At 39.1% G+C, this 9,231-nt stretch overlaps 1 protein-coding gene across 1 annotated transcript in view; it reads right to left on the reverse strand.

The window, feature by feature from the left end:
* LOC145978436 (sodium-coupled monocarboxylate transporter 2-like) overlaps positions 1–6,890 on the reverse strand; it is a 107,651-nt gene extending 100,761 nt beyond the window's left edge. The window contains exon 1 of the mRNA XM_083111076.1: positions 6,787–6,890. The gene's annotated coding sequence lies outside the window, so the exon portion shown is untranslated. The remainder of the gene's footprint in view (positions 1–6,786) is intronic.
* Between the last annotated feature and the right edge of the window lie 2,341 nt (positions 6,891–9,231).

Genomic DNA, 9,231 nt, shown 5'->3' on the forward strand with positions numbered 1-9,231 from the left:
CCCTGGGGGGGTAAAGGCGGTCAGGGGCGTGATGCTGATCACATCACTCCCACTCACGACCGGATCAAGAAAGTGTGGGGCGTTACCCCCACACCCCCTATACGCCTTCATGGCGTGGTGATATGCACAGGGGAGCACTTTACCTTTACCTTTTTATTGATTAAATTACAACTAATTCCTCAGGCTCTCTCTCGCTCTCGTTTTAGTAGTGTTTTGATTAAATATACTAATATTTTGGCCTCTAATAAAAAAGTGGGTAAGCTAAACAGTTATAAATAAGAATGTACTTATTTGGGCAAGAGAAAGCACGTTCATATTTTGTTTGGTTTGGTTTATTTTACTTCACTTTTCCTCCACATTTTGTTAACGCAAAAATGAGGATGAGTGATGATATGATGAAATTGATGAAGGGACCTCACAAAGCACAATTCAGGCCGGGATTCGATCCCGTGACGAGCACGCATTATTGTTCCTATGTGTTGTACTCTGCAGTGAATACTGAAATAATTTGGATTGAATGGCCACTCTCTCCCTTCCCCCAGAGGCCAAGGTCGAGATCACAATGCTGGGGCTGTAAATAGTTTTCCTCCCTCCCCGCCTGGCAATGAGCCGCCACCCCCCTGACGTTACACAGGCTGAGCGTTGCAAACCGGAGATTCCGTGCAAACTTGTATCCGCACGTAGAAGACCTTGCTTTCCCCGAAAACGCAGAAAATATCACGGTGGGCCATATCAATATTTACCGCATAAAGAACAAAATAGATGAAATCGCAGCTTCACATATAATAAACTTCACATGCGTTGCAATCACCGAGACTTGGCTCGATGATTCCATTCCAGACAGACACGTTGAAATTGAAGGGTTCAAAATGTACAGACTTGATCGAGGCTATCCTAAGCAAGGGGGAGGTATTATTCAGTGACGTGCGATGACGTCGACACTTGGGGTAGCAGTCAGTGGCGTGCTCAAGGGAGTTGGGGGTTGGTGTGGGTCACACCCCTCCCCCCTTTATGGCCCAGTATTCCTAAAAAAAGAAGTATGTCAATAACAGGAAAAGATTGCAAAATGATGAATGAGTACTAAAAGAAGTACACGTAACCCCCACCCACATTCGAAAATAAAAAAACGATTTGATTTGACTCCTGGGTTCGAATCTCGGCTTGGCCATGGGTATTCTTTGTGTGTGTCCCTTCATCAATTTTATCGTACCAAAAGTGGCGGAAAAGCGAAGTAAAATAAACCAAATTGAGCAATCAATCTATGTTTTGATTTCATTTTTGTTACTTAGCGTCGCTTTTTTGTCACATTTGGTTAATTGCGAAGATGATGCGATAAAATTAATGAAGGGACAAACACAAAGAACACCCATGCCGAGGTCAGGGTTCGAACCCGGAACTCCTGGTGTCGTAGCGCGCTGTGATAACCACTCCCCCACGATTGGTTGATTTGGTGTTTTAAGTACACTTTGTGCACAGAAACAAAACAAGTAACAAAACACAACACACTTTTTTGTAGTTTCTTCAATGATATTCATTTGACTTTTTGAGTTCTGAGATACATTTTTCATTCCAAATTATTTCATTATTCACTGCAACACATAGGACAAGAATGAGCACTCATCACGGGTTCGAATCCTGGCCTGGATTGTTCATATGAGGTCCCTTCATCAATTTCATCTATCATCACTCATCCTCATTTTCGCGATAACCAAATGTGACAAAAAAGCGAAGTAAAATAAACCAAACCAACAACAATATGAACACGCGTTCTCTTGCCCAAATAAATACATCCGTATTTATGACTGTTAGAGGCCAAGAGTAGTATATTTAAATAAAACTACTAAAACGAGAGTGAGAGAGAACCTGAGCACATATTTGTAATTTAATCATTATATATTCCATATTTGAAAAAAAAGAAGAAAGAAAGCATAACATTATTGTCTGCACATAACACGTTCCCATTTCATAAATAAAAAAACTACATCCCATTTTATACATACGTACATATTGTACAACGTGTAAAAGTTTGTGTAAATACAGAGAACATAAGTACTGCAGAAATTTTTACCCTGCGTTCTTTAGAGAATTTACAAAAAATCTATGAGAAACCAATCCCCTATCTGTCACATAGGAGATAGACTGGGGGACCTGAAAGCCTGGGCTTTCAATCATTGCAGCGGGTGGCGAGGAGGCAAGGGAGGTAGAGGTAGAAATCTTTCTTTTCCTTGGGCCGGCCGTTTCTACCTGGAAACTGGTCAGGCGGAAGAAGAGCGAGCTAGGGTATCCAACCAGCTTTGCCCGCGGAGAACAGCGATGGACGAGAAGCGCGTGGAAAAGAAGGTGTTGCATATGAACTGTGGCTTTAACAAGATAATAAATATTGTGATTTGAATATAATTCGAGATGTGAGATTGATTGATCTATCTCTGCTAGACTAGCTACTCCTCAGTGCACGTCACTGGAATTATTGTTTACGTAAAAACAGCTGTAATATCGGAACTTATATATTCTGTGTCGGATATAGATATTGAAGGATTGTGGGTGTCTTGAAAACTCAAACAGAACGACAAACCTTTAATTCTAGGATGCGTATATAGACATCCCAAGGCCCCCGACACTTTTAATGAAAAACTAGAAAATATTTTGCAGTCATTTCCGGCTTGCCACGCTTCGGTTCTCGTCGGGGATACAAATCATGACGTCATGAAACCAACTGCAGCGAACAATGCATTTTTCGATACGATGGAATCAGGGGGGTACAAGCAGCTCGTTAGCCTGCCGACACGCGTCACCGACACGAGTGAGAGTCTCATAGATCACATTTTTACCAACAAGAAAGAATTGCATGACAAATCCGCTGTAGTAATGCATGATTTAAGCGATCATTTTCTGATATATACCTCAATTAACATAAGGCCACAAAGATCTCCAAGAATACTCGTAACTAAGTGTTCTTTTAAAAATTTCCCTGAACAACAGTTCGTTGATCATTGTTCTTATCTACCCTTTCACAAAACAACAATAATGCCGGATATAAACGATAAGGTGACATATTTGCAGTCATTAATAACCGAAGCTCTGGATGTCTATGCGCCAATAAAAACGTTTCGTGTTAGAGGCAACAAGCGTCCCTGGATCACTGGCGGTCTTCTTAGATTGATATCACTCAAGAACCGGATGTTTAAGCTCGCACGTAGTCCAAATAATAATAATTACACGTGGGAATAATATAAGACCTTAAGGAACTACGTAACAAAAACAGTTAAAGATGCAAAAAGAAATTATATCCTTACGCAGATCTATTCCGATAAATATTCAGGCAATAACAAATTCCAGATTTTCAGGTTGTTAACTGGAAATGATAGCAAAAGCCAATCCATCGCATCTATTGAACATAACAATGAAACAATTACGGAAGATGCGAGGGTGTCGAACGTCCTTAATGACCACTTTGCTAACGTCGGCTCGTCAATATCCAACACATTCACTAACAATTTAAGGGCGAAGAAAAACGAAAGTAACAAACAAAATGAAAAAGACGCTAAATATCAAGAAACCAGCTTCAGTTTTAAGCCCGTCTCAAGAGATTACGTTATGAAAATTCTTCAAAAACTTAACCTCAGAAAAGGTCCAGATTTCAATGAAATAAGTAATCGCATAATATATCTACTCGCCCCATGGATTGTCGAACCTCTCACAGATATAATTAATTCATCCTTAAAATGCGGAATCTTTCCTAACACTTGGAAACACGCAAGGGTTACACCTATATTTAAAGGGGGGTCCCCGACGCAAGTAAATAATTATCGCCCCATATCAATAACGTCCTCATTAAGCAGGATTCTTGAAAAGGTAATAGACAAGCATTTAGAACAATACTTACATTCTAACAATCTACTGACAGATAGACAGTTTGCTTTTAGAAAAAATCGCTGGACAGAATTACTCGTGCATGAACTGTTACATAACTGGCGAAATATATTAGATCGTAAAGGAAAGCAATACATTGGCATTATTTCTCTAGACATCAGTAAAGCATTCGACAGTGTTCAACCAAATTTATTAATACAGAAAGTACATCAGCAATTTAATTTCTCTGCCCTTGCATGCAACTGGATCGAAAGTTATTTATGGAATAGAAGTATCGACACGAAAGTAGGCAACTCGATTTCAAACAGTTTAAATGTATCTTTCGGTGTACCACAGGGATCTATTCTAGGTCCTAAACTGTTTAACATGTTTGTGAATGACATCGCAGACAGGGAATTTGGGTTGGAATTATATTTGTACTCAGATGACTGTCTCCTGTACTGCGCGTCAAGCAAATTAGAAAAAGTAATTTCAAATATTGAGGAAAATATGCCCGAAGTTCTTGAGTGGTATCAATCTAACATGTTGAAAGTGAACGAGTCTAAGACGCAAGTATTAATACTATCCAGTGAAAATAATAACAATACGCTAATTGACAACATTAAAATAGGAAATTTCAATATAAAACCATGTGAATCTCTGAAATATCTCGGTATGCACCTAGATAAAAGTTTATCCTTTTCACATGTAAAAATAATGTGTTCACGCGCAGCACCCAGAATCAAGCAGTTTCAATTTGTCTGCAAATATGTACACCTTGCCCACAAATTAGCGTTCTACAAAGCATTTATTAGGCCGTTACTTGAATACTGTTCCTCTGTACTTTATGGGATTAATAGAAATAACACCACGAAACTAGAGAAAATGCAAATTTGGGCTATTCGTAGCATAAGAAATTCAGCGCACACGACCTCACGTGCAAGCAGAGAAGAGCTCCAATTACCCACGCTGGAATCCAGACGAAAATATGCATTTCTACTAAAAATTCACCAGGCAATTAACACGCACCACCACTTATTAAAGGACAAAGTAATGATATCTAGTAATATACATTATCCCAATCTGCGATCCAACAACACCAACAGTATCCGAGTACCAAAATGTAACAAGGCAAGATACGGATCAAAATCCCTGTCATCTCTGGCAAGTAAAGCGTGGAATCAACTACCTGTAAATTGCAGAAAGGAGAGAAATTTGGCTAAATTTAAACAAGAGATTATTAGGACATTAATCTATGAATACTGACACTGTACCTATTTTACCTCATTTCCTCCTTCATAAAACGTAGCTGCAAAAAATGTTTATTTTAGTCTATTTCTGATATTTTTCAATTATATAAATTTATAATATTCCATTTTATGTATACTTATAAACAAATAGCGTAACTGTATATTAATTCATGTAGGGCAAAAAGCTGTTTTTGTAGTTCGGAATCAATGTAAAAAAAATGTAAGCTTAATTGTAACCCTACTTTAATAATAGAATAGAATAGAATGGTCTTTATTTAAGCAGGCGTGTTTCGGCCTCATGGGCCGAATAATAATAATAATAATAATAATAATAATAATAATAAAATGTATCCCAGAACTCAAAAAGCCAAATGAATATTATTGAAGAAAATACAAAAAAGTGCGTTTTGTTACCTGCTTTCTTTCTGTACATAAAGTGTACTTAAAACACCAAATCGACCAACAAATCAACCAACCGTGGGGGAGTGGTTATCACAACGCGCTACGACACCAGAGTACCGGGTTCGAACCCAGAACTTTAAATGGGTGTTCTTTGTGTGTAGTCCTTCATTAATTTTATCGTATCACCTTCGCGATTAACTAAATGTGACAAAAAAGTGACGTTAAGTAACAAAAATCAAATCAAATCATTGATTGATTTCGTTTATTTTGCTTCGTTTTTCCGCCACTTTTGGCTAATCGCGAACATGATACGATACAATTGCTGAAGGGACACATGCAAAGAACACCCATGGCCAAGCCGAGATTCGAACCCGCGATCTCTGACTTAGTAGTCAAATCAAATCTTTTTTAAATTATTTTCGAAAGGGGATGGGAGTTACATGTACTTTTTTTAGTACTCATTCATCATTTTGCAATTTTTTCCTGCTTTTGACGTTCTTTTTTTAGGAATACTGGGCCCTAAAGGGGGCCGGAGTATGACCCACACCAACCCCCCATTGAGCACGCCACTGATTGCTACTCAAAGTGTCGACGTCACCGCACGTCACTGATTTTTCAGGAAGGCATAAAAATATTCATACTTCTTGTGCGAACATTTGGACATGAGTGGGCAATGGCAACTTTTTTCTATCGAGTTATCTCATCTTTTCTCAAGAAATAATTTCCATCATCTTCTGGGATATTATTCTCTTCATCTTCATTTGTCATTTAATTAGTTCATGTTATGCTCACATGATCCTCATGATCTGCTTCTTGAGAAAATTCTTCATCTCGAAGCATTTTAGATGAAATAGTGTTGATCTCTAATGAAACGTCCTCCAACATCCACCCTACCCGTTATATACTACATGTTTTGAATGATTTCTTCAAAAATAGAAACGTTCACTTTAAAATCTGATCACACACTACCCTCTACGTACGCCAGTGTGTTCCGTAGATTTTCGATGCGAAACGACAAGGAAACATTAAGTTGGGGGGAAATGGTCGAGTTCCAAAAAAAAATGCCATACTTATTTTCTGTGAAACTCTCGCATAAGGTTAATCTATGCTACTTTTTGTACCTAGAATGTTGTGACGTTCCTTTAGTTGTGAACAACAGGATTACTACGTCACGGTATTTTCACCATCCCCTTGGGCGGCAGAGTTATGAGACTCCTTTATATTTGGGCTACAACAGACCCTGTCAGGACGTGATAGCGGAAGAATTAAAATATAATTGTCTTACCTTTACTAACGTGTATGTTGTTCTATCACTAAAGAACACTCACAGTTACTTAACACCAGGTACATACATACAGCATCACAATTCAAAGAAACTTTCTGTAAGAGTTGCTTAAAAAAGAGGACTGTTGTCGTGGCAAATCATCAACAACCAATATATCTGTGCCAGACTGGAGAGTTTTACAAATGTATAGAAACCGGAAATGATTTCCGCTTCCGGTATCACTTGTAATAATACATTAAACCAGAACGTATAAAGTTGCTAACACTAACAACTATATGAACCAGGGACGTCGTTAAGGGGGGAGCGCGGGGGCACTGCCCCCCAAAAAACGTTCATGTGGCCCCGGCAAACTGTTCTACATTTGCTGAAAATTTTACTTTGATGACAAATATTGCAAAATATTATTAAATTTTGCTTTCAGTTTGAAACACTATTCTTCAATTTGAGTTTCACGAACCCCCAAGCAATACCTTTCTTTCCCATTTGACTGCTACAGTGATTCCGGCCAAAGAATGGACTTGGAAATTATATTTTTATCTTTTCCGTCGAAAGTCAAGGAGGGTTACGCGAACAGCTGAACCAATCGGCTTGACTCACTTGCCGTGCTGAGGCGAAATTCTCGTGGTACTCTGCGTTCATGGGCGTCCGGAAGGGGGGGCAAGGGAAGGGGGGCGTGGCCCCACCCTGGAAAATGAAAGTCATCAGAAAATTATGTATTTCTCACATATAATTTCATTTTAGCCACAATAATGTGTGTTAATTATTGCATTAACACCATAAATTCAAATTTAAGCAATGTTTTTTTTTTAGGGAACTACACTCTTTTGGGGGAAAATGTGACTTGTTTGCCCCCCCTTGGAAAAAATACCTTCCTTGCCCCTCCCTGGAAAAAATCCTGCGGACGTCCATGTCTGCGTTGCCAAATTTTTAGTTTCGATTCGTTTCCGAAATAGGTGGCACCCTCAACAAGGCCAAGCGCGGCGAAGCCTAAGGATAAAAATACAGTGAAGCACAGAACAAGTCTCACATTGCCAGAAACTCGTGAGGAGAAGTTTCAGGCAATTCAAACCCATGGAGTTAAATGGAGAACAGCATAGTGGAGCACCGCTCCTGTGCGAGAGGTTCCCTTTTTCCAAGTAGCAGCTCTGTGATTGGTCCCCTCAAGGTTACTCCCCCTCCCTCGAAGCCCTTTCCTGCCCTTTTCACGTGCTGCTGTGACATAAATAGGAACTGAAAATATTTTAATATGAATGAAACAAAAGCTCAATTCATCAATATGCAATAAATTGCATGGAATTTTGATTGAATGATTGATTGATTCGCTTTATTTTACTTTGCTTTTTGTGCTACTTTTGGCTAATTTGCAAAGATAGGGATGTGTGATGATAGCATGAAATTGATGAATGGACACTCTCGAACATCCATGCCCAGGCCGAGATTCGAATCCGGGACCCCTAACGTCGTATTGCAATATGTTAACCATTCCGCCACGGGGGCCGGCAAATTGCATTAAATACCATCTTGCAAATGTTGGAAGCACGTTGCTCCATTGATCGGCAAATTAAATGTTTAAGTGCCCTTTTTTACGGATATATAGAAACATTCATAGAGACCGATATATCCCAACAATATTCCTAATTAATCATTTTAACTGTATCTCTATTTTTCAGTGGCGTACGAAAGGGGGGGTTACCGGGTTTAAACCCCCCCCCCCTTGAGCTTTTGAAATATTATGGAAAATGCTGTAGAAAAAAATTAAAAATGGCTAATTTATCACAGTCAAAGATCTGCGACAGTAATAATAATAATAATAATAATAATAATAATAATAATAATAATAATAATAATTTGAATTATTATTTCCATGCAGCATGAAGGAAAACACAACATTCCAAACACAATCTAAGCAGCCGCAAAGTTCAATTTTGCAATTTTTTTTGCAAAAACTCGCGCAGTGACTTTCGCGAGAATTGTGAAAATTCCTTGCTTCGTCCTCATTGCAAACGTTCTTCCCGGTACTGATTTCACATCCCCTTGTGAACTCTCAAGTGATGCTGAGTCTATATCCACATCATTAAATAATGTTGAAGAAGTGCTTTGTGAATCACCTAGAAGTGATAAATGTGTTGGAATGTCTATAAACTTACTTTTCAACGAAAACATAGACTCAGTGGAATTTAGCAACATGTATTCTCGCGCTTCATCATCATCCTGGGCGAGTTCCATAGGTAAAGGTAATGTATATTCCCCCGTGCATATAGCACCGTGCCATGAAGGCACACGTAGTGGTGTGGTGGGCCCCAAAGATTCTCGATCTCGAACTATTTTGCAGGTGATGTGATCAGCACATGCTCTGGCAGCCTTCATCCCCCAGGGTTGCTCTCAGGTACCCATTGCTATGAGGCTGGGTGCGGAGACAAGGCTGGATAAATTCCAACCAATTCC

The sequence above is a fragment of the Lepisma saccharinum genome, chromosome 24, assembly GCF_977018435.1.
Source record: "Lepisma saccharinum chromosome 24, izLepSacc3.1, whole genome shotgun sequence".
Lineage (NCBI taxonomy): Eukaryota > Metazoa > Arthropoda > Insecta > Zygentoma > Lepismatidae > Lepisma > Lepisma saccharinum.